The 26807-nt window shown below is 36.6% G+C and overlaps 1 protein-coding gene and 1 long non-coding RNA gene across 4 annotated transcripts in view; one reads left to right on the top strand and one right to left on the bottom strand.

The window, feature by feature from the left end:
• The window catches only part of LOC118250161 (uncharacterized), a 60074-nt gene that overhangs the window by 21649 nt on the left and 11618 nt on the right, over positions 1-26807 (bottom strand). For both annotated transcript variants that reach the window (XR_004779339.2, XR_007708258.1), the window contains exon 2: positions 2302-2363. This is a non-coding gene — a long non-coding RNA (uncharacterized LOC118250161). The remainder of the gene's footprint in view (positions 1-2301; positions 2364-26807) is intronic.
• The window catches only part of DLC1 (DLC1 Rho GTPase activating protein), a 271834-nt gene that overhangs the window by 8623 nt on the left and 236404 nt on the right, over positions 1-26807 (top strand). The gene's annotated exons all lie outside the window — the stretch shown is intronic.

Here is a 26807-nt window from a genome sequence, read left to right on the forward strand (position 1 = left end):
TTTTGAATTTCCTCTAATGACACTAGAGACTAAACTCCTCTGTAGAAAGAAGTCTCAGTAAAGTGTATTGTGTGGCTTCCATTTTAGTCCCTAGCTTTCAGAAGGGGTGTTAATTTGTATTCTTGCAATACAAATAGAATGCCAGTGCAATGTTCTCGGTGCTGGCAAAAACTGATGCTGCCCTTGAAGTACTACACGTGATCAGTAGAGAGGAAGTACTGCCAATGCATGCAGGGCAAAAAGTTTAAAGTAACTTTTTAGTCAATAGGAAAAATGGGTGTCTTTAGAAATACGCATAAGTGATCTCATCTGTGAGCTGTAAACAAACTGATCATACCAACAGGCATGCATTAAGGGTTGTATTGATAATGCAAAATTTTGGCTTAAAAACTGCATAATAAATGTGGAGGAAGTGGTTTGTGTTCAGCAGTATGCTAGTGCAGTGATGCATCTCCAGGAAAATGCTGTAGAAAGCAAAGCATGTCTTTAACTTGAGGAAATTTCTAAGAATCTTAGACTGGCAGTAACTAATAATCCTACACAGTTGTGTAAGTCATCTGTAAAATGCTGAAGTCCATGCTAGCCTTTTCTGCAGCAGCTTATATAAATCTCTGCAGCCTCTTTTCTGCAGCAGCTTATATAAATCTCTGCAGCCTCTTTTCTTTAAGTAAGACCAAGTCAGCAGAGTATAGTTTCTTAATTTAAAAAAGAAAAAATTTCTCTGAATGGAGTAAATATGCACAGTGGTATTAAATGTTTCCCTGTATAATACTGGTATCAATCTTTGATGTATTCCAGTGTACATGTAGTGAATACACCTGTCTTGCAGTCCCTTCGTTTTCCTTCCTATAGTTATGACTTTCTGAAATTGTTTCAACAGAAAACATGTTTATGGTAACTGTTAATATAACAAGCTGCCTAGGGAAGTAGTTAGGTCGCCATCCCTGGAGGTCTTCAAAGAAAAAAAAGTATAGATATAGAGCTTAGTGATGTGGCTTAATGGTGGACTTGGCAGTGCTAGGTTGAAGGTTGGACCGGATGATCTCAGGTCTTTTCCAACCTAAATGATTCTGTGATTCTTTCTGTCCCCTCCAGACTTCAGTAGTTAGGCTAGGCATACTATGTAGCCAAACTTCTGCAGAGAAAATATCTTTTTTTTCTTTTTTTCAAGGTACTTCTGCTGTAGAACAAGATGTTTGTTTGGTTTTTGAATAAGCTTTTTCAAGAAGACTCAAGTGTGGTTCTGCAATCTCATTAGTTAGAAACACCAAGGTGACTGCACAGACTCCTCTAACTTACTTTCTGAGAGCCCTTGCTACAAGGAAATCTAAAGTGGGCTCCTCACAAATACCAGCACTCTCTTTCCCAGGGAAGTGGAGAGAGTTCTGCTGTCTTCCTACTGATAGACTGTATGGCGTCTACACATAGTCAAAGTGGAGTGACAGAAAATACACCATTAATATTTTATTTAAATAGAGTCCACGGGAGCTTCATCTAGGATGTGAGTCTCTCACATTGTCTGTACTTCAGCTTGGAAAAGTAAAGAAAATTGTCAAACACCTTGCATGTTTTCTATAGGTGCATATTCAGCTCCTCTCCTGACTGATAAGGGGAAAAGAGCAGATAAGCCTTCTCCTGTGTTATCTTTGGTGTTGTTAAATGCTACTGAACAACAACTCTATTCGAATTTGCTTCTGACAGCAGGAGTCTCTCTTTACGGCTTCTAGATGAAATGCACTTTCCAGTAACTGAAGTGCTTTGTGTCATTCACTGAAGCATTCATTGGTTTGATGCTGTGCAGGTATTGCTCTACAGTGGTTACATTTCTCCAATATAATACCTGTAAATCAAATCTGTGTTCGCAGAAAAATGTGTTTTATGAAATTTAATTTTCTGTATCTAAGGAAACATTCCACTTACAAAATGCTACAATCAACAAACAGCTATAGAGGGGACTTGTATCCTTTACTGACTAGTAACAAAGACCAAAAGTGTAACTGAAAATTTGGATATCCAACAGTAACAAGCAGACTGCATTTATTTTTTTTTCCTTAAAAGACAATGCCTGTGCTGTCTGGGGTCACTTTTTCTACAAAGTAATCTGTAAAGTAGATGAAAAACAGTTGGACAGTAATTTAATACAAGCAATGCACAAGCCAGAAGGTGAAATAGCATTTCAACTGCATAGTAGATCGATAAAAGAAGGTCTTAACTAAAATCAGTCTAAGTCAGAATAATTAAGTTCTAGGATCTACCGGGGTTCAATTACTTCGTACAAAGAGCAGAATAAAAGTACTGCACCTGACATGAAGATTTTCTTCCCAGAGCTATGGGAATCAGTCCAGGAATCAGAGTCCAGGTTTCTATATACAATTGAGAAAAGAACAAGGTTAACTTAGGTAAGCTTCATTTTTTAGCTATTTTAAAGTGAAGGTAAATGCTTTTGAATAAATAAAGCAAGCATATTAAAAGCAATATGACACCAGTTTATCATTTTATCTTAAGCTTGTCAGCAGGGTGATACTCATACAGATGATTCTTCTGAACTTTTTTTTACTAGTTAAAAAATATTTTATACTTCATTTTTATTGAAAATAATTTTATCCATTCTTTGTTGCATGCTAAGTACTCAAACTTGTACTGAAACCTCTGTGTAGAGTGGAAAACCAATTGCACCCAGATTGTTTGTGATCATTTTGTTCACTATGTTCTTAAATGTTCCCTGTCAAGCTACAGACAGACCACAGAGTCTGTCGTTACTGGTGGATCCACAAATATGTATTGGAAAAAAGTCTTCCTGCAACTTAAACCCCTTCCTTGTCATCTAATCTGCTCTAAGGATGGGAACAAAATATTCCTTTTACTGTGTTCTGGCTTTTGACATAGCTCAGTATGTTCTCTTCCTTCCCTGCTCCTTCTTCAATTTTTGCGCTATGATTCAAGTAACTGTAAATTCCTTCCACTTCTCTTGAAATAAAATCCTCAAAACTCAACTCTGCCTTTAGGTGAGGTCCTTACCTGCTTGAGCTTATGCTCACATTCAAACTTTCTAGTATGTGGTTTATTCTTTTGGTTTGTCTTAAAACTCGAGAATCTGAGCCACTTGAATCTCTGTTTGGACAGTTTCAAAAGACAATGTGGTAGACACTCAGACCTCTTCATGACCTTGATGGTAAGGGCACTTGCACAGAGCTGGGAAGTGCATGTTAGAGTTGAAGGCAGGGGAGCTGAATTTGTTTTTCTGCACCTTGAATGAATATTGTACTGGAGGAATTGATACAGAAGAAAGGTATGATTGTTAGTACCTGTTTTGATGCAACAAACAAGAAAATTATGATGGGCACTTGAAGGTTTTAGGGAAAGCTATTTTCTGGTCCACCTCCATATTTTGAAAGAACTATTTGGTAAAACTCTTAACCTTGTCATCCACCAAACATCCATGAATCTAGAGTTATATAGGCTTTAATGTATTTATATTATGTTGTTTAGAGGTTTTCCTGATTTAGACATTAGCAAAGATTGTGGATGGGAATTGATTTTAATTTGGGTGTATTAAAATCTATCCAAGTCCAATTTTTAACTTGTTTTTGCATTGTTGTTACATCTAGACATAAATTTTGCTTTGTTTTGCTTTCGTAGCTTTTGTAATTGTAAATGAGATGAGAGAAATGTTAGATGATTTTAACGTAATAAAGACAGATATGCACATTTTGTCCATAATGGGTTCATATGACCTTTTTATTTAGAGCTTCACTAAAGTGGCTGGCTGAATACTGGGACCTTTGTCACATTCGCTGCTGTAACCTTGCCAGATACATCTCCCTCTCAGCAGTCATATACGTCTGCTCTCACATGTTTGTCGTCTGTTCTAATTTTGACCACACGTACTCTCCACGGTTATTTGCTCATAGATCTTAATCTTAAATCTTAACCTATAATGGGTTATAGTTATTATTATTTTCTTCATTAGATCTGTGCTGCCACTGTACAGGGGAAATTGGTGATTGCCAGTGGGCGGATGTGCATCTGCTTTTCATGCAGTTCATCATTTAGGATTAAGAAATATTAAAATAAGTTTTAAAGTACGAATTTGCATTTGAAAGTATGTTTTTTAGTTTCTGCTTCTCAGACTAAATGGTTAGAAATACTAATCATGCCAGTCGTATTGGTATACCACATCCATACAGAGTAGATGAGCAATTTTCTAATTTACTTTGTGTGTATATACACATATGCACACATCCCCCTGTAAAGCATAATGCATTTTTAACATATTTGTCAGTGTTACTATATACAAAATACTTGATTCTGCATCACTATATGTATGTACGTGTACTTGCTCCCTGTGTCTTAACCTAATCATCCAAAAGCTCATGACAGCAAATGTAGAGTGGTTTCCTTGTCTGCAGCAGTGTTCTCTGAACAGGAAGATTCCCTGGTGAATTCATTATTACACAGAAGTCCCACCCCTATGAAACTGCTGTAGACACATAACAGGATTACTGTTCAAGAGTTTACTAGGATGCAAGTAAAATTGTTCCAGTCAGTCAGAAGCAAGCATCTTTGACTAAGGTAGGAGCATGATTTTTATACACCTTGTAACAAAATAAGAAAGCATTTCTCATTTATTTTGCTGTAAATAATATTCCTTTAGGTATTGCATTATCAGTTCAGTTCTTATGAAAAGGGGATCTCTTTAAAACTCTAAACCTACATTTACTTTAAAAAAAAATCTTGTTTGAATTATTATATTTCCAATTCAAACAACCAATAAATGTGAAGATTGTTTTACTGTTTGGAGAAGAAATATGTTCAAAAACATGTAAGAATGCTGAAGATTGTTTTTGTACTTCATACGCTATTTTTTATGATTCTGAGGGAGTACTTAAGGGGTTTTTGTTGCTCAACATTGCTTCCTCAGTTTATATTTCTATCTTGTAATTTCATAGCAGCATTAAAATGACAATTTTCAGTTTTAAAATATTGTTCATTTTATGTTACCTCAAAAATGCATATACTTTTTACAACAGTATTTTAATAATAGTAATTTGCTATATGTATAAAAAGAGGTTGATGTGAATCTTCAACTTTCTTAATTAGCTAATGTGCAGGATGTATTCATGTAAATCTAAGAAAACAAATTAGCCAGATCTAATAACCTAATGGCATAGCAGCTCTCTCAAAATGCAGAGCTGCCTAATCGATGTGGTGACAAATGAAATGATCTGTGGCCTTCAAGGCTGGAAGTTAATTGAATGAACGGACAGCATTTTTTTTAAACAGCTGCTCATATATTCCTAATGGAGAGTTCAGTTTTATTCTTCCTTAAAGTAATTGCACATTCATCCTTAATTGAAACTCCCTGGTTTTATCCAGCACGGTGCTTTTAGACAGGGCAAGGGTCTTTGACATTTATACTTCGGAGATTTAAGTTGTCAATATGATGTATAGCGCACCTACTTATAACTGTAAGAGACTTGAAGATCGTTTTAACCTGCGCTTGAAATGTTCCCCTATTCACAAACTCTAAAAGCTGAGTGAGTGGATGCTGGGAAGTATCTCAATTTATTAAAATATGTTCCATGTTTCAGACACTGCTTGCTGTATGAGGGGAAAATACAGGTTTTATTAGTAAAGCAGGTTTCTTTGTGTACGTAATCAGCTAAAGTGTATATGACTTCATTGCCAGTTATGTATAAAAGGCTATGTAATAAGATCTAGACACTTACAAATTAGTTTTCTTGTTAGGATTCTGACATGAGAAATGTTTTAACAATTAATGTTCATGTGATCCATGTCTCCAAAAAGTTTGGAAAGGCAGCTGCCTTTCCTGTACTTCCTCCAGCTACCCTGTCTCTTATTAGTGATTAGAAGCACCTTCATTTTCAGCTGCTAACCTTGCACACTCACTTGATGAGAGCCTGTACCTGTCACTCAGTTCTAGCCCATGTCATGGCTTCTCAGTGCTCCTCCTCCACCCTGAAAGTCTGGATTCAACCTCTTCTCAGAGTGGGGAAAGGAGAGAAACGGATTCAGAAAAGACTGCTGTTCAGCTGCAGAAGCATAGATGGAGTCACTAACTCATGTTCAAATGTCACAACCGATGTCCAGTGAAATGCAAAATGATAGTCATGAGAAATAGAAAGGAACTGCATGCTGCCAGTGGTCCAGCTGCTTATGTTATGATCTGAACAGGCATTTGGCATGAGGTAACAGTGACCTCCTTTACCTCGGGTTGGTGACACACTGAAGAAGCAGAAGACACCATGATAGCAGCAAGTATGAACCTCTGCCCAAAACAGATACAATTGTAATATAGAGATCTGAATGAGACTACAAAGAAATGGACTTAAACTGATAAGGGCCTTTAGGCCCTTAAAGGGCCTGGACCTAAAGCCAAGTGGTCTCTAGTACTCAACAGCAACAGAGCTCCAGAAATTCTTAGGGCTTGTCCTAATATGGATGTGTTACTGTGTTAAAAGTTAATGCTGTGATATCATGGACTCTTTCCTGAAGACACAGTCTGGGGTGCAAGTTAATTGTTATGATTTTTTGGCAGTTTTCCTGCAGTGTCTCTTCAAAGCATGGTGGGGATTGTTTTGGTGGCAGACATGTTTCATGACAATCCAAGCCACAAAACAGTTTGGCAGCCCTAGTTTCACCCCTGAAACCTAGCACCTCTTCTGGACCAATCCAAACATGTTGTGGTTCAGAGCGTGCAGTGGCATAAAGCATGTGCCAGACAGCCTGTGATTGGTAGGTTAGCTTTGCTGCCTGTGTTTTTTAGATATTAGTTTATACCAAATCCAGAAAATAGTTCATCATTGGTATACTACAGCTCTCTGATTAAAAACAAAAAAAATCACTTTATCAGTTTAAATATTCCATAGGAAACAATATTGATAAGGACCTAGTAACTGTTTCTTTTGTAACACCAAAGTTCAATTCAGAAAATGGCTATTGGCACAGGAATTTTAAGCATGTTTTGGGGTTGTACATATTTTAGATAAAAACAAAAACCTCAATATTACTATTGCCAGATCTAACTCTGCCTCCTGGGCTCTTGATCATGGGCAGAATACATTTCAGCTACTTATTTTGAGAGATACCAGTCGAGAGCATGGTATATATTTCTGCGTCATACAGAATCTGATATTAATAGGGCTGCCCCTTAGCGTATGCAAGCAGGTATTCTTTGTTTCTTAATTATGTAGAGTTTTGGACATATTTGAGACCAACAGGATTGCCTGCTGGCCTTAGCAGGCTTTATCCTGCAATCATGGCTTGTCCATTGCCAAAATCACTATTTTTCTTAGCCTTTACCCCGTGGGTCCTATAGCTCATTGTAGTATACGCTAGTGTTTAGCACAGCTGTGACTGGGGAGGTTCCCACCATTCCTGTATCTTGTAAGAAAGCTTTGGGAATGTTTATCTCACAGTTCTGCTGTGGAATAAAAACTCTCCCTGGAAATTTGACAATGAGCAGTAACCTGTCCTTTGCTTTTCACACTTCAATGCCATCCATATCCAAAATTTGTGAAAAGTTTATACATTTTTTTTGCCTTATTCTCTAAATTTTCTCCACTCTCCTCTCTGGAACAAAGCAGACAACACAAGTGCCTTGCACATTTTGGACCAGCGATGGCTTTCCAGAGTAACGAAGAGAAGGGGTGGGGGAGGAGGAAACAGCAGAAGTCAAAGGAAGAGGCTTCTTGTGGCTCGTACCCACAAATGAAGTTATCCCGCTTATGAATAACTTTTTTTTTTTTCCAAGCTGTTAAAATGTGAGCTCCTACATACCTGCTTCTACATCTTTCGCTATCCTTTGCTCTGGCCGAAAACAGTTACTGTAAAGTGAAAAGACAAGTTCTGTGACTTCATGGGGGTATGCAAACATTTTGCATGGGGAGTGAGAAATCTTTCTACCCTTTCCATGCTTGGTAAGAAAGAACCTGTTTCTAGTTTTGTTGCGTGAAAAGTGGAGATGCTGGGGGAAATTATAGTAGTAATTGATGTAGTTCATGTGCAGAGCCTTGACGCAGGCAGTTTTAAGAAAATATATTGGTGGTGGTATCTTAACACATCTCAGTTTCTACCAAACTGGTTGGTTGATGGCTAACAAGGCTATTAACTTCTTGACATTGATAAAGGCACCTCAGTGAATGAGGGAACTCTCAGGAACTCTCATAATGGTATTTGGCCTTGCAGATATGTTTATTCTGGGCCACCAGAAAAAAAATCCATTTGTTATGCTGAATATTCTGAATTCCATTTTATATATCTGAAATTACTATACAATCCTTTCCCAAAAGTCATTTTTTTTGTAAAGAAATTAAGATAGAAGTTACTCTGGGATTCAAAAAAAAAAACCAAACCACTTTTTGGAGCATTTTGCTCTTGCTCCAGCTCTGTCTTGTTGTTTACTACCATATGCCCTTCACTTGATTCATCTTCAGGGAGAAAATAATGCAGTTGCATTATTATATATTATTTCAGCAAAGATAGGGCTGAAAGTACTTGTAAATGCAGTGATTAGCTACTGGATGCCTGGAGACTTCCAGACCCATGTCAAGTAAATCTGCACAAATGTGGAATATTTATTTTAAATGTGCACAAGTTTCAGTGCACAAATATAGTGTTTTTTTCGTGCCTGGCTGCCTTGAAACAGGGTCTATCTTTGAAATGCAGTGGGTTTTCTCATATAGAAACCATGCCCTAATGCCAAAGGAGACCAGTAATGTAGAAGAGCATGGTATAATAGTATAGCATGTAGTTAAAGCACACTTTAGGGAATCCTTCTCCTTTGAAAGTGGAAATATTCAGTAAAATAAGACATAATCCTGTAGTTGACTACTGCATGTAGTGTCATAAGTAGGCAGCGGCGAGGAAAATACAAATGGAGTTTGACCCAACTTCCTCCTACTTCAGGTATCTACTTCCACTCCTTTCCTTGTTTTGAGTGAGCTAACATCATACCAGTTTAGTTTGAAGTAATAATACTGAAGTATTTTCCTTTTAAGAAAGTTTTCTTGTGTGATGAAAAACTTTCATATAGTACAAGTATGTGCATATGTATCAAGAGACTCAACATGTTACTTGAGTTCTAACAACTTCAACCAAAGAAAATCTCTTCTTGCTTTGGAATGAAAGGGCTAAATTTTCTATTATATGTGATTTATTTTCACTGAAAATTAAAGGACTGGGAAAGTTTACAACAGGATTTCGCACTTGTTTTTCTTACTAGTCGTCTGTAAGCTAATGAGCTACTTGTCTCCTAAGCTTTATTAATCCTTGTATGTAATATAAATATATAAATAGGTGTGCTTTGGCAAACTTAGAAGCAGTTGTATGCTATTTAAAACATATACAAATGTATTTAGATTTCTAGTTTGTTTTCACAGTGCAAACGTTAGCATAGGAAAGTATGAAGCGATGAATTCAGGTATCAATTCATGTTTCTATGGAAAATTCTAACTGGTTTTTTATATGATAATTTTCATGTGGTTACATAAGGTAAGAATAAATCTTAAGTCTTTTGAAATGCAAAGATGTCCTTGAAATGCAGTGCTTAAGTGCTGCTTAAGTAAGATGTGCTTTTGAAAGGATATTTAATGTATCGCAATCTGTATTGATGCATGAGGGAGCAATGAGCTAGCTATTCATTATGTACATAATGCATTTAGCGTACTTGCAGCGTTTCACCCATTTTTTTATTTACTTTATGAATAACTTCCCTGTGGCAAAGTCTTCTCGAAAGACTTCTAATAGTTTTAACAGTCATTTTTACAGAATCGCTATGGATAAGGTATCTACACTGTTAATTCTATTTTGGCTTCCACATTGCACATTGAAGTTATCCTTTAGTGCTACTGAGAAACATCCACCTTTATATGAGCTTACATTCCCTAAATTGAGAGCTCTATTGATATCAACAAAGTCACATAAATGTAAAAATGTAATTAGGTATATCTCACTAGAAACTGGAATAAACTAGGGCAATATTTTTCAGGCAGCTCTGATACTGATGTTGTGCCAGAATTTTATACCTGTGAAAGAGCTTGATCTCAGGCATGTGGTGGGTGGTCCCAAGGGTGTCCTGCCTGACCAGAAGGGCTCCAGAAGGGAGGTGAATTTCCTAGAAAGTTTGATACTTTTTGGCATCGAGAAGAGCAGTAGATACCTAGGTGTAAGTAACTGAATCTCAAGTTCCTTTATCTAGAGGTTTTCAGCAAATGAACACACTTGCCAGCATGGCTGCTTTGCTCATAAATTTAATCTGAGGTGGCTCTGTGCCTCAACCTCACTTTCCATTCTAATTTGGAAGCCTCCAAAAGTTTCAATAATGTAAACATAACTTATACTCTCCATTTTCTCTGTAATAGCTATTGACAATAGAACTCTTGAGTGCTACAGAGGATGTAGCTATGAGTAAGATGAAGTTGGTGGTTTGAGGCTATTAAATATAATGCTATAATTTACTGGATTTTATGCATTTGCCAGTCATGTTATTTATGAGTTTTATCAAGCATGCAATTACCAGATTTTGTTTGACAAAGCTGTAGCACAACATGGGCTTACTCCTGGCGCTTTCTTATGTTGACATTTCAGTACTAAGGTCTTCCCTCAGTTTTTCTTTTGGCTCAGCTTGGTATAGGGCTTTGATCAGGCTGAGTGGGCAATACTTTGGGCACGTTGCTAAATGTCAAATGTTACAAATGCATTTCCTACCATTAGTTAGGAAGTACTCTGGGTCTGCCCTTGCTGCTTCAGCATACCTTCTGTCACCCAAGCTGAATGAGCTTCGAGGGCTCTGCCCCAGTTAGGACTGACAGGCCAGACAGGCACCCAGATTGCTGTAAATTATCTGTGGGTAGTGCTGCTAACTAGCATATATCTACAGTTCTACAGTGCCTCTTTCTGAAAGATGTGGCTATCACATTTTTTAAAAGTTAATAAATTCACAAATCAAAAGCAGATTTGTGGGTCTGGAATTGTTCTTGGCAACTAAATTCTGCTTGAACTAGAATGCCTAGTGTGTGCAAAAACTGGAGACATTGTAAAGGAAAAAAGTTGGGAGAAACTTCTGTAGCTATTTTTGTATGTCACAATAAGAAGAGAGCATTTACCTGAGTTGTCTTTGTCAAGACTGGGAAAAGGATTGTGAAGGGAGTGAAACCGTAAGAATGATGATTCTGATTTTTGAAATAAATGAAGGAAAATAATATGCTGTTAAGGTACTATGTAGATCTTTTTCTATTCCCTTTGATTTCAAGATTCAGATCTGACACAAAAGAGAAGCATTTTCTTTCTTTCTCCTGCCAAGAGTCATCAAGTAAATCTGTCAGGTGAATCTCAAGCTTGCAGAAAAGCAGTTCCTGTAAGAAGCATCCAATTAGCCTACTTATGTCACTTAGTACTCTGTGCTTCAGTGTTCTTTGACTATAGATTAGTTTCTGTGCTCTAATTCCTGCCATTAATATTCACCCACCATAAGCTTGCTTCACTATGCATTATTTATCAAGTTTAGAAAGTGTTATAACAACTTCTAACTAGGAAACAGACAATGTTGTCAATTTTTTTTAACTTAAACAAGAAGAAATATGAAAAATACTATTAAAAATAGTGCAACTGGTATACAGGTACAATGTCATGCTGGTACTTTTTATCTATCCGTATAGCCAGGTGTCTTCTTAATCTTAGTTCTGTTCTTAAAATTTATATTGACCCTGATTTGGAAAACTGGGAAAAAAAAATCAAAACTTTACCGAAGAATCTTCCCTACCAAAAGAGAAATCAACCAACTAACAGTTAAAGGAGTCCTTATAGATGCTTCTGTAGACTTCTGTGCAAAATACAATCAGATCCTGTAGCTAATGAATGTAAATCTATCAGTTGGTCTTTGCTGTCATTCACTGAATTACATTCATTGTTTTGACGATGTACCTGGAATTAACTTTAGAACAGAAAATTATAAGAACTTCTACGTTTATGAAGAATGTTTGGATTGGGTGCGAGAACAGAGGTGTGCAAAATTCTCCTGGGGAGTACAAACTTTTGCAAGGATTAGGATAAGGCCAGTCACTAGTTTTGGTGAGAACACGTGAAAGCTGTCTCAGTTAATGTGTGTTTTGGAGCTTGTTAAAACTCAATTCAATTTAGCAGCCCTGAAAACACAGGGAAACGAACATTGGACTTCTACTTCTATGTACTTCATGGGACTTCTGTGGCAGCCCCCTCTCAAAAATGCAGTGGAAGGCTAGGCGCGGTTAATTAAGTGAATTTGAGATAAATTGATTCCTTGGATGTGATTTAAGTGAAATATGTATTTGATTATTCAACTAAATGTGTCTAATTCCATTAAATACATTGCCAATGGGCTTGTTGCATCAAGTATCTGTTATGTCGTGTTAAGAGCAAGCTAGATGTATGAATGTGGGAAAGCAGTTCAGAAGAATTTGATTAATTTTTTCATATCTAAAGGAGTGATATCATTATATATATGAATATATACATATAAGCACAGACAAAAAGATGTAACCTGCAGATATGTGAGTAGAAATCAGGATGTTGCGTTAAACATCTAGAAAAAGTGGTATTTAAACATTTGAGGAAGAAACATGTTCAGGAGAAGCTATTAAAGCTGTGCTTAAGGTATAACTGGTGAGGACATAATGAATAGCCTGTTAAAGCAATAAAGAAGTTGAATATTTGTGTTCTGCCTCATTTCTGTCTCTTCTATCTCATTTCAAGCAGAAGGCTATGAGATATCTACAACAGTTATAGCTCTTAGTACCCCTTGGTACCTGCATTTTTTTGAGCTTTATTGTCGTACATTGTGTTGATCAGAGACACTACTGAAGGTTTAACTACCATCCATATATTCTTAGTCTTCAAATCTCTGTAGCTTACATTGAAAAGGAATGGTTTTGAGCTGAAGCTACAGTGGAAATTGGACCCACTATAGCTCTAATTCTAATATGTTTGCTTTGACTTAAAAATATTTGTCATTCAGAATATCTGGCACTTAGGATTTGGAGCAGAAATATGTGATTTGGAGAAAGTGAATAGTTTTCTGGTCATTAGTTAAGCTTTAAGCTCCTATAGGGATATCTTAGAGCTGATGTAATGCATGAGTTGAGGGAAATTATAAATTGCTGGAGGATATTGTCGTAGACTTATCCGCAGTTGTGGTTTAAGAATACATCTGATGTTGACTTTGAAAAGCTGGTTGGTTTTTGATTCATTTTTAAGGCACTTCATATTCATATGAAAGTGAATTGAAATTTTACTGGCTGACTTCTCTATAAGGGAACAAATTGCTTTCTTAGCAAATCAGTTATTTGTTATTCTATTACAGTTGATAATACAACATGTAGCCCCAAAACATGTGGTTTTCAAATTATAAAAAATTATTTTGGATTTCTGTATACCTGACAGTACAATACCCTACAAATGAAGCAAGGCATAATGATAATATACTGTTGCACCTCTAAACCAATCAAGAAATTAGAAGGTTTGTGTTATTTCATTTACAAAGATTTTGTTCTGTGCAGAAACACAGCTTATTCTATTTCTACCATGAAACATCTGCTTTAAAGGTGTGTGAAGCTTCTTTAAATACAGTGTTTAATGCTTCAGCTTTTCAAAATCTAAAGCTTTTAAAGATTTAGATGTATCGTCAGGGAGCACAAATAAAAACAAACTGATGATGTCTGGAAATGAAAAGCAGTGTGCTTCCCCTGTATCCTGCGGTGCACCCTGTGAATCAGTCATGCTTTCCAAGCATTGAACTCAGAATTTATGTAAAATATATCCTGTTACTATGTTTCAAACAGCAACAAAATGCTTTTTTATTTTTCTTGCAATGTTGCCATAACTAATGACAATGCTAGAATTAAAAGGGGAGGAAGGACTCTACCTGAGCTGGAATCAAACTGTAGGTATGAGCCCTATTAGCTGAAACTTTCTTATTTCCAAGGAATGTCTCTAATTATTCCCTCAACACTCCTATCTGTCATAATAGGTGATCATGGTTCAGTGATATGAAACCAAATTCTGCTATTTTTCATGTAATCTCTTTAATATCTCGTGTGATGGGATATTTCCATCTCTGTTCATAGCTGACAGCTTAGAAGTTTTGAAGTTCTAATCTTGTTTTCTTCATGGGACACCTAAATTACTCCGTAGCCTCAATGGTGAGGAGGAGGCTAACTCAACGCTTGAGAAAATCCTTTGCTTTTCAATGGATTACTCTATCCTATGCAATGTTCAACACTGTTCTGGATGCAGAAGGGTTAAGCAGAATGCCTGGGAAGATGATGAGCATTGGTTTCAATGCTGTTTCCAATTATGTTTGATAAAGAATTATATACAAGAGAAAAGTCAAGGGCAATGGGGAGCTGCTTTAGAAGAAAGAACAGATGTTGAAGATGACAGATTTATGCTCCAGGTGATTGGTATAATAAGCTAGAGGAAGTAATGCAGGAGAAAGCAAAGCATTTTAAACAATGTTTGTTTTTTTTTTCTGTGCTTTCTCTGCATGGGCTGCATTATTCTGTGAAACATCTGATATGCTGCAGTTCTGAACGTACCTGCACCTATTCTGGGTGGGAAGCTGCAGTTGACCCAAGTCACTTGAGTATTAGCATGTGTTAGATACCAAAATAAGGAATGCGTTTCTTGCTCCATTAGTGCTTTTTATTCTTATGGCCAAGTTGAGAATTCAAGGCAATCTTCTTTTAAAGATATTTTTGCATCTTCTATTATTAATTTCTCTACTTTTAAGACCTCCCAAAAAGCATGGAACCAATTCCTACTGTCTACCTCTGCTCTGCTAAAAGCTACTCAATGGAGTGGGGCTGGATAGATACCTGGGAAATTGGGGATGATCTAATTAGCAGTAAGTTAACAGCTGTGGGTTAGACATAGGAATAGGCTGTTGATCCATGGGAACTAATGAATTAGACAAATGTTATGTTTAGGGAACTTACTGATAAAAGCTGAGTGCACAAACAAAGTAAAATAAGGAATTAATTTCTTACTTCCCATCAGCAGACAGATGTTTAGCCACTTCCTGGACAGCAGCACATCTAATGGTTAGTAGGGAAGATAAATGCTATCATCACAAATGTCCACCCTTCCTTCTACTTTCTGCAACTTTTTATTCCTGAATGTGTCACGTGGCATGGAATATTCCTTTGGTCAATTCAGGTCAGATGTCCCAGCTGTGTCCCCTCCTAACTTTTTGTGTACCCCCAGTTATTCACTGTGAAGGCAAGTGGGGGGGGGGGGGGGAAGAAAATCTCAGTGCTGTGAAAGCATTGCTCAGCAACAGCCAAAACACTGGTGTATTATCAGCCCAGTTTTAGTCACAAATCTAAAATACAGCAACATATGGTCTGCTGTGAAGAAAACTAACTCCATCCCAGCCAGACCTGCCACAGGAGGTTTAGGTTTGTCTTTTTGTTTGTTTTGAATCTTGCTTTAGAAATACAAGTAGTTGGTACACTGTGCAGTAACATTGTTGAGCATGAGGGCTCACAGGAGTTACAGGGTTTCCTAATGCCAAATGGACAGGCAGTTCAATGCTCCTGTATATGTGAGGCAGTAGTAGATGTGATGGATGACTACCACTTGATAGAATAGTTCTCTAACATCTGTGCTGTGTAAAAATGCTCTACTTTGCCAAATAAGATAAAAGCCATGGCAGAGTGAACTACTTAGGTGTGGATGCTATGTAAGGTGAGAAAAATAATTACCATGAATTACTCTGTTTAAGTTTTCTCCTCAGCCTTAAGATGTCACATAATTTTCTAATGGTGAGAAACTGAAAGCAATATGTTGCTTTCCATATGCTTTCAATCTCTGGTGCAGTAAATTCTGTATATAACCTCTAGATGTCTGAGTTTTGACTGTCTGTCTTTTGTAAGCTATTGATACAGTGCTGGTCAGTTTGTCTGCATCTCCTAATAGCTCCTTGGCAAGGATTTTGAGGAAGGGAGAACAGGGGAAGGGAGAACAGGGACTGGATTTTGTACAGTTCTTGGCAAACTCAGGTTAAAAGAAACGACTATTTCACCAAGAAGTTAAACTTCAACAGGAGTTTTCAAGAGTTAATGACAAGATACTTGAAGATTTATTGAGATACGTGGAAGGCTGAACAGAGCTTCACAGAAAATACATTGAAGTAGACATTGGGTCCTAGTGATGATTTTTGTTTAGAAGGGCATCACAATCTATTTGAAGTAATGAAAAAAATCCCTAACATGCTCATTGGTGCTTTTTGAGTGTAATGCATAAATTTATCTCTTACAACAATCACAATAATCACAATACACTGGTGAAATCTGAGAGCAATATGTGAACTGCTTTATTTCAGACATTTGGAGTTTTGTGCAACCAGATCTTACAGTTCTAAGTAGGTTTCTTAAGCAGAGTTTTATTAGAAATATAATGTAAATGCAAGTTCTGTACTTGGAACTGGGGTGGAGAGAGATCATACAGCTGAAATGTTTCAATTATAGCATGCAGGAAAAAATACTTAGAGATTCTGTCATGGTTTTAGTATATTGTAAAATGTTAATTTCCAAGCCCACTACATAAAATTGGGTTTTGCTCTGCACAAAACACATCTTGTGGTCCTCAGTTTGAGTAGATGCAACAAAAAGATGGTGTAACTGTGAGCTTGCTGATAAAAAACAAAGGGATGGATAGGATATACAATGCAGTAATAAATAATTACTATCAAGTTGGTCAGTGAGAAAGTGGGAGCATGGCAGAGTTGCTGTAGAAATGACAGGAAAACAGGTAAGAAAAGATTAGCAAGCTTTATAAAGCTGGCTTTTGTTTCAGGCAGAGGCATTGGTGTACACAGGAAGAACTACATTCTATATAAATCTTGCAATCGAGTTGTTATTTTTACCATGTGGAATCCAATGTGGTAATTCTCAAAGTATAAACTGGAAAAGTAAATGAGAGGCATTCCCTTAGCAGAGGATACCACTTACTTATTATAAAGTCTATTAAATCAAAAGATAAATAGCTACTAGCTGACACATCCAGGAAACTGGGTAGTCATGTCCACTTTGGGCTATATGGTACAGTCTCATGCATAGCAAAGAAGTCTTGGCCGTTAGTCAACTTTTCCTCTTCAGAGTCAGCAGAAGCTGTCTTCATCTTTTCTTCCTTTGCCTAAATTGGTAATATCTGCCCAAACCTCAACCTGCAGTGTGTCTCACAGCAAAATCTTAATGTGGGTGGATTGTGTGAACATTTTTAAGGCTAGATTCTCATCCTTGTTCAAATTGTTGCTTTTGATTTGGCAATAAATTATAACCTGGTTGTGACTCCATCCTTTTAGCAGTTCTCTCAATCTATCGTGGTTGTTCTGTTTCATTTCAGGAGCTTACTGAATCTGACTGTTCTTAGGCTGTGTGGAAATTTATCTGCAGTTAAGTATACGAAGTGCAGTTGCAGAGTAATCTGAAGCCTTATGCTTGCTTTTGGAGCAGGTACCCTCATTGCTTTTTTGTCCTGACTGTAGACAAGCAGGTGATATCCAAATATATTGATTCCCAAACAGCAGAGACTACACTGGTATGTAGATTAATCCATTCCACAGGGATGTAAAGAACCATTGGAAGACAGATGCAGTATGAGCAAATATCAATTCATCCCAATTTCATGTGTTTCCTCCACTTTCAGATACTCAGATTTATTAATGGATGTTAACTGTGATACCTGAACTGAAGGTAATCTGGGTGGTACACACCTGACTGTCTATTAAATTAACATGAATGTTTATAATTAGAATAGATTTAGATTGTTTTTCCTGTGTGATTTCTGGTTGTGGGATGTGGTTGCAAAGCAGCTGAATTGTTATGGCATACATATGGAGAATCAGTTTGAGCTTTCTGCTGATCTCAGGGTAACTCAGCTTCAAATGCCAACTGCATCATTACAACGGCATTGACTGTGGCATGTCATAGTAGGCTGTCTAGTTTTAGAATGAAGCTTTGTATTTTCCTATTTTTATTTATTAATGATAGGTGTCTTCCTGTCTATTCCTGGCTTCTATCTTTCTTGAGGTCATCACCTTTATTAATAAATTGACTTATAAATAATTAAATCATTGTGGAATAGGCCCATATGCTTTCTTAGCTTTTTGTTGCTAGTATTTATAGATATCTACATTATTCATGCATTTGTAATGTAGCAAAGATACATATTATTTCCTCATAATATTTCAAGTTACCTTTGCTATTTTTACCTTTTTTCTCTGAATTCCCTTCAATTTGCGAACAGTTTTTGGACAAAAAATACTAAAATAGTGCTACTCTCCGCTACTTTGATTGTATGACTGAGAAGAAGGGTTATCAAAAAAGAGTAAGCTATGCAGGAGCATGCGTAATGTCTGATTTTTTTGTTGTTTTTTTGGTGGCTTCCACTTTTCTATGCTGACCACATGGACTCTGACCAGTCAGACTGAAATCTCTTTGAATGAGCTAGAAACTGTCTGTATCTTAGTCATACTGACTGGCCACCCACAAATCATCAACAAAATTTTCATCTACCGTTTTTATTGTCCTGGGTCCAACAAATAGAATGACCTGGATATTAGTCACAGATGTATGTGCTGCTTTGTGGTGAGCAGGGGCACTGCCCATGTTTTGCTTATACAAGAGCTCTTTGGGCTCCTGTAGTACAAATTGCAGGAGGACTTGGGGGGGATGAATATAATATATATAAAGCTCATGTGTGAGTGAGCTCATCGTCCAGTATTTTTCAGTGATTGGCTTTGGGAAGGTTTACTGAAGCAGTTATATTTAGGTATGTTTAACTTTTTGTGAGCATACAGACAAATATTTGCAATAGCTCTATTTCACCTTTCACATACTATAGTATATTAAACCACAAAACCACACTGGCATAGTTAAAGGGTGGATATTTAATATTAAAGCTCTTCTTGGAATAAATGTGCTGAGGGGAGCAGGGGTTGTTTTGTGTGCTTTTTTTGCATGTGTACGTTTTATCCTCTCAACTGTGTGCATGCCTGATAGTAGCTACTCTTCATCATAATGTTAAAATCTCACCGCTAGTCGTGCACCACAATTTAGATGTTAGATCACAGCGGACAAAACTATAAAATGGCATATTAATCTTTTTTATAGTCATTTTAATGATTGACAGTGCATCAAAACTGTCTCACAATGCAAGTTTAATGCAAAAAAATGCACCATTCCATAATTACTTTCAAAAGTATTGGATGTGAACATTGTTCATAAGAAATCATCGTGAATAATCTGAAAAAATAGCAGGATTCAGTATAACCTATATTACTGTTGGCAACATTAGTACAGTTGGTACTAATTGGGACCAATGTTAGTAATGTGTATTTGGAGTTGCCCCAGAAATTTTGATAGGAAATACGAATGGAAGAATGGAACCAAGTATTAATTGCTGTTTTTTTGCAATTTGTATCTTTGACTCCTGCTTCTTGAGTCAAGCATCTCTCTTGGATTTCCCTGTTTATTAAAGAAGAGGAGTTAGCATCTATTGAAAGAGACCTTTGATCAAACAGGTGTTTCCTGAAACCCTTCTACTTTTGCCTCAAGACCAAACACTTCTTGCATGAGTTCACTTGGTTTTGCTGTTGTGGGTGCTGCATTCTTCTGGCACTCTTACTCTCAAATCTTTTCCTCATCAAACTCTTGTGCTTCCATAACATACAGAAATACCAGCTATCCAAGTTTTCATTTAGGATCAGAGTCACTGACTCCTGTTGTCACAGGTCTCAGTCAGCAAAGCTTTACCAGGAAACTCATCAAATACTAAACTCTAACTCAGTTACAGAACATTATTCTATATATTGTACCTATTTGCTATATATGTTGTTTTTTGTGTGATTAAAAAGCACAGGTCATGGAGATGAGCTTGTGAAGACACAATTTTAGTTAATTTGTCTATGCATGTCCTTCTATGTTTCCAATAATAACTAATTTATTTTCCTGAATGGCACAGGAACATACTCTTCCACAGACAATTTCAGTGGAATAAGAAAGATGCATGAAACTTCTGCTGTAGATCTTTAGCATAATTAAACTTTATAATAGGAAAATGTTTCCTTTTGAAATTACCTTATTAGGCCTGAATCATTTGCTAACAGTATCTTCTTCTACCTGATTATTGTTCTTACCTCTCTAAAAGCTCTAGTAATAGAACGAACTATGCAGCTAGGCACAACACTGAATGTCGTGCTATCACTGAACTCTGTAGATTTTGTTTAGCTCCCAAACTGGTAATGATATCTTATTTGTTCCTAACCTTGTATTTTGAACAATAATGAAGACTTTGTGAAAATGTCATGAAAATATATTTTAAGATATGACACAAGTGCAATCTATGCAATGAGCTATTAAAGTGCGTAATATGTAATTACTTACACTGTTGCATTGTGTTCTTTTCATAAGGTGTTTACCTTTTGAAATGTTACCCCTTTGCATACTCTTTGCTGAATATGTGCCAGATTGACAACTGATTACCAAAAAAGTCATAAACCTCACAGGAAATGTGGGATTGATGTCACTGAATCACTCTAAAGTATCTTTTTCTAGTAATGAGAGACCCCGCAACAAGAATATTTGTAAATGAAGAGTGTAAAGAAATGATTTTTTCCACTAATATACAAAGTATGTACTTATAGTTTTGTTAGTATTGTGGTTGTGCCCGTGATAAGAAACCAGAAGATTCTTTCAAACAAAATAATTATCAGGCAGCACTGGGGAATTGGTCTCTGCTCCTTTAACAGCTTGATCCTTTGTGTTCTGGAGATGATCACCTGATCAAAGATTCTTGGTTTTGTATAGAGTTTTACCCATTTTTAGGTCAGTATTGTTCCTATTCAATCCTTAAGCTGCTAACTAGCAAAACAATTATGCTTCTGAGTTTTATTTTTCATGTCTTGCATGGCCCCAATTTATGCACTTTCTCATACAGCTGCTACTTACATACTTGTGCTTTAACAATAATTTCTTCAGTAAAATTGGGCCAGCATCACAGCTGTTCTGCACCACATTAGGCCCTGAATTATGAATGAAAGCCCAGGCTCAGGTTTACACCTCATTTGATTTTAAAAAATAAAAAATAAAAAAATTGCCCTAGGAATCTGCATTTATTATTGGTATAATCCAACATACCTCTGCATAGTTTATGTTCCTCTGTTAAGTTTGCTGGGTGGCTACAGCACCCAGCCTTCAGGATGTGTGAATGTAGCATGCTGTACCAATATGAATTTTGGATCTTGGAACAAGTCAATAATTCCAAGGCATGACTGTTAGATGAGTAAAAAGTTATGGTGAAGGGATGTACGTTTGGTATCTGTTTCCACTAATTATGGTTTGCTGTGTTTAGGCTTTCCTTCCTCCATCTGTTTGCAGTATAAAATAAATGGTATAAATAATGACTAGAGGAAATTATAATCTGTAGATGCATCTGATGTGGGTGACTGACCCCATGCCCTATCCTCTGCAGTGTGTCTCATTAATCCTTGAGTGTCCACAAAGAGCAGAGCTTCTGTCTTTGCCCCTTCATTGTTAATTAACTCTGAGGACTGGAGGAGCTTCCTTAATGTTCCCATACCATTTCCTTGTTCTGCTTAACTTCTGTGCTGACCCAGCATCTTGATTTGTCAGGCTGCAGAAGTCAAGTCACCGATGGAGAAAGATCTCCATCTATTCTGGTCTCAGCCTGCATGTGCAAGAAGAGAGACAAGCAGCTGTGACTAATGAGAGGGAGGAGAGTGTAAGGGCCTCTTTGAACTGGATAGAAGAAGCAAGGAAGAAAACTGCAGAGTATTTTCATGACTAAACTTTAATTCTTAGAAGAAGCAGAGACTTAATCTTCCAAACAGTGAATAGCAGTATCTGGAACCTACAAAGAGAAGAGATCAAGGTGGAAAAAACCTTTCAGAATGGAAGCTCTCCCAGAAATTGCCATTCGTCAAGGGAAAGTGTTGGGAGTTCATTTTAACTTTTGTATATCAGGATGAATCTCCAAGTCTTCCAGAAGTTTCCCATTATAAACAGGCTTTATATATGCTGAATTCCATTTCAGATTTCATTGGAATGGGGAAATTCTACTGCAGTGTGAGTAAAAGCTCATGAGCTGAGAAATTGTTTGGCCTCAATTGCTGAGCTTGTAACAAATCAGTTCTCAAAAATTTTTGTCCTGTAAACCAGCTCATTTTTCAGGTTGTCTCAGACCGCATATGATAGATGATTGCTTCCATCTGTTTGAGTTTAAATTTCTGAACTGTAAGTGTACAAGGATAAATTCAGTTAAGCATGTTGTTAACTGAATAAGTCTACTTAAAAATGTTTTGGATTTGTTTTTAAAACATTTTTTGTGAGTAGTAGTCCCTGTAAATCTTTTACTGCATTAATTTATAACTGTGATATAAATAAATTATAGTATAAGACTTCTTTCTAGATTTTAAAATTATCTATTGCGTTATCAGAAATGATAAAGGGGCTACATCTGTGTGAGGGGAGTCTTCCAAGCATTATGGTACTTGATGACAACCGCTGAGCTGACTCTTAAGAAGGTTTTTCTGTTTCTCCCTTACTAAAGAACATAGCTTAAAGTTCTAAGACTGACAAATCTTAGGATTTGTGTTATTTGGAATGCTTACCTCAAAAAAAGTGTTTCAGATTTTTCAATTTTCCATGAATTACTAAATCATAAACACATTCTAATGGTGTAAATAGTCGAGCTTTTGATTATTAGCACTGGAGTCGGTAACAAAGGGAAATGTAAAAAACATTTAATGTAGGTTGTGTTTAACAAGAAGGCTATTACTGAGATGCTGCAATATTTCACCTGTTTTTCACCTGTTTAGTTGGAATGGACCTTCTTTTGAAACATTACATTTTCTTTCCAGAAGAACTTCTCTTTCCTTCATATGCCACTCTTAAGTACTTTTTCTGGTTGTTCTCCAGTAGGAAACTTACTTTTGGTAGCCATGGAGCTCTGTATCAGACTTGGCTGTGATGACTTGCAGATCTTCCCTTCAGTCCTTTGGAATAAAGATTTTCTTCCCTTGCTCCCTGAAGTTTCGTTAGGAAGCATGGGAATATAGCAAGGATGTCCAAGGAGGCTTAGGGCTGAGTAAAGTGAACAGTTCTTTATCAACCTTTCATGTTGATAAGATGCTTACGTCACTTGCAAGGTTTACGCTACCTTAAATCACAGCAAGAATTACATCCATTGTATACAAACATAAATTTGGTATTGCTAACTCATCACAGAGCCTGCATGTAATCCAATAATACAGGCAATACATTCAGCATTTTTGTTGAAGAAAGGAAGAGGAAAAATTAAGGCTTGAAGGTTTTGTGGTGTAACAGCTAGCGCACTGGTGAAGAATTTGTCTTCATGAGTTTTCTCAAACTATTCTAATCATGAAGGTTATAATGTATCAAGAACACCTCTTCAAAAGACAAAATTTTATGAGAAGGCCAGTAACAGCTAGATGTTCTTTATAACTCTAAGATGGGAAGAGGATCAAAACCGATTTGATCTTTGGGAATTATACATAATGAATCTTGTGGGTAACTTAGATATGCAGAAAAGCAAACTTCAGTGTTTCCGGTCACATTCTGCTTTGAGCCTCCCCTAGATTAGTGCAACAACCCCTGCTAAGCACTTTACTTTTGCTTTTAGGTATCTTTTAGGTAATTTTAGGTAATTATGGCAGGTAGTGCTGAATCGTTGTGTATTTTCTTGAATGATAATGAAGGAAAAGGAAGAGTATCCCTCCTTAACAAGCAAAGGGAACTGAGTCACTGGGAATTTACCATAGTATAAAGAAGTATAGCTTCTTTAAAGCTATGCTGATAAATGTAAGAAGGCTGAGTTCTCTGAAAACAGGGTGCGTGTCAGCCTAGCCAAGACAAATAATCCAGCCATTGATCTTGGTTAGAAGGACAAGTGTCCATGTCCAGAGTGCAATGCTGGCTTTTTCTAATTCAAAATTTGATTAAGAACAACAGAAAGCATTGTAGAATTCTTCATATATGAAGGTGTTTGATATCTCATACTCTGATAGATGTTTATATGTGTAGGTGAATAAACATGAGAATGGATGAAACACATTCATTATAGCCCTAATCTGTTTACCTGTGCAAGGTTTAGTATCGGAGCATAAATGACTCCCCCTTTTTTTCCCCAGACATACGATTCATTAGCATGTGTTCTAGGACAAACCCAGAAATGCGGTTGTGTTGAGAAAAGGAACATCACACTGTTCCCTCAGGCAATTATGTTTGATCTAAGTGAAACAGAGTTTTTAAGGAAAGAGATTTACATCTTAAAAATTCTAGAACTTCCCAACTTGCAATAAAAGCTTCATGTGAAGTCATACAATGCATGTCTTTGCTATAATTATCATTTTGAGCAAATAGAAATTTTGTTTGAAAAATTTATGATGTCCGGAAAACATTCCCGATGTCTGCCTCTCTCCCAGAAAACTGTTTTTAATCTATTTTTTCTTTAGTTTGTAGAGGGTGTGGGTTCACTTCAGTGGGGAACTAAGCCATAAGATCCCAACTAATTTTAAAAATCTAGTACGGGACATGAAAGTAGACCTATCAAACCAATAATCTTGCATTATTCTTCTTTAACTACCTGGTTGACAAAAACTTGTCTAAAATTGTCCTTTTGGTTAAATTTATCTTATGGGTAAAGCATATCATATTTTTGATGTTTCTTTTAACCATTGCTTTGCTATGGCAGGCAGGGTGAAAATAGTTTCATTGCTTTACCTTGAATATGTCATCAGCTGAATCTTTAGGTTGTGTTCAGGCCAGTTTTAGGTTAGCACAACTCCTGGTGAAGTCCTCAGATTTTAACACAATGCTCCTTCTCCATTCCTTTCTGTTTTACCAATGTCTAGGTTCTTTCTAAAAACATGTAACTGTAATCTTTTCCCCTATGTGTTGCTAGTTGTTGATCATCCTTCAAAATATCTGATGTGTAATTCTTTACCATTTCTCAGATATCTTTTATCTTCTCCCAATCCACGTGATACAATCTTTATTTTCCTCACTTTCACAGCATGATGCGTTTTCCTTTGCTAGAATCTCCTTGCTTGTTTTGTCCTTTAGAGAAATTTAATTAGTAAAGCAGCTAATGATAGGCTATATAAAATAAAATAGAATTTTGCAAACAATGCTAAGTTGCACTGTGCGCCAGTGTCATTTTGTTCTGAATCTGGATTGTTTTATCAATATAAACTTCTGTTTGAAAGACCAAATTCTACAGTTATCAAAGTAGCTGAGCTGGGAGGTTCATTGCAATGTAAACATTAATGTTTATATAGAAAAACTAATTGGAGTTGCTAGTATAAATGATGGAGTATAGAAGTAGAACAGATATTTTTACTATTTATCTGAAGTTTCCGTTGCCTTCAAATCTCTGAATAGTTTCATTCTTTTAACGAGAAATAAATTGATAAATTGGAGACAATGCTATTAAATTGGAGACAATGCTATTATTTTCTCCAATGTTTTATTTATTTTCCCCTTGTATTTTGAGATCAATCCTCTCTGAGGAAGTCATTTTTTCCTCAAGTATTACAGAAACTCAAAACCTGCTGTTGTGATTATCCTGGTTTTGCTTAAGTTAAACATACGGTCTTGGAAAAAAAAAAAAAAAAAAGCTGTGAAAACAGTCTTTATCATTGTCAGTTTTGCCATTTCTAGAAGGACTAGCAGCTGGGAAGCTCTGAACAATAACGGTAGCCAGAGTAAGAAAAGTAGGAAATCTGAGAGAGAGGGGGAAAAAATGTCTTACTAAGCTAAATTTGGAGAAATATGCTCTATTTTAAAATACCATGCAAGAACCAAATATCGCCAATGAAAATATCAAGAATGGAAAAAGGAAGAAAGCATCAGCAAAGGATGAATAGAATATTTATTCCGCAAAAATGGAAGCAGAAAGTCTTCAAGATTAAAGCAGTATGTGATATTTTCTACAGAGAATCAGCAATGCAATTTTAGTGAAGAACTGTTATAATGGTAATTATAATGGTTTCAATTAGTTGCATCTTGAAAGTCAGATTAGCAAATCACCCTAGTGTCTAATCAAGACCAACAAGGGTAAGCTCTTTCCTCCTCGAACAAGAACAAGTCTTCCCTTGAGACAGTTTATTTCAGAAATTCCCTTACTGAGTTTTCTTGAGCTTCTTTCTTTCCAAGCACCTCCCACTTCTGGTGCATCTACATTAGCAGGTTAGTGCAAATCAGGAGCATAATTTGATGCAAATCTTCCAGTCATCCTTATTCACGATGTTTTAGGTTGCATTACAGAGCAGACTCAAGGAGTATCTCCCACTTGGAGATGATACTAAACTGCACTGCATGGAGCATACCTAATAAATTCAGCCCAGGGCACCCGACCAGCACTAGTTCAAAGAAACAAACCTCTGAAATGTGTATAATGTAAACCTCACTTTCTCAGCTACTTTCCTCTACAGGTTTACATTTTATTGGTCGACACTACTTACCAATGTAGACATAAGCACTGTGGTCCAAGACCAGACTAAATAGACCGCAAGATCAAGTACACACTGGTGCAGCAAGTGCTGCATTGAAAGCTCTGTGAATAGCTGATTTTTTTTTTAGCTCAGTGGCAGTTTTGAAAAGAAAAATGAAAGAGGACCTGTATGGGTGTAATACTTTATATGAATGGAATCAAAACATCTCTAGTGTTTTACATTACCAGTTAAAGATAAATAATAAGGAAGGATGCTT

The sequence above is a fragment of the Cygnus atratus genome, chromosome 4 (genome assembly GCF_013377495.2).
Source record: "Cygnus atratus isolate AKBS03 ecotype Queensland, Australia chromosome 4, CAtr_DNAZoo_HiC_assembly, whole genome shotgun sequence".
NCBI lineage: Eukaryota > Metazoa > Chordata > Aves > Anseriformes > Anatidae > Cygnus > Cygnus atratus.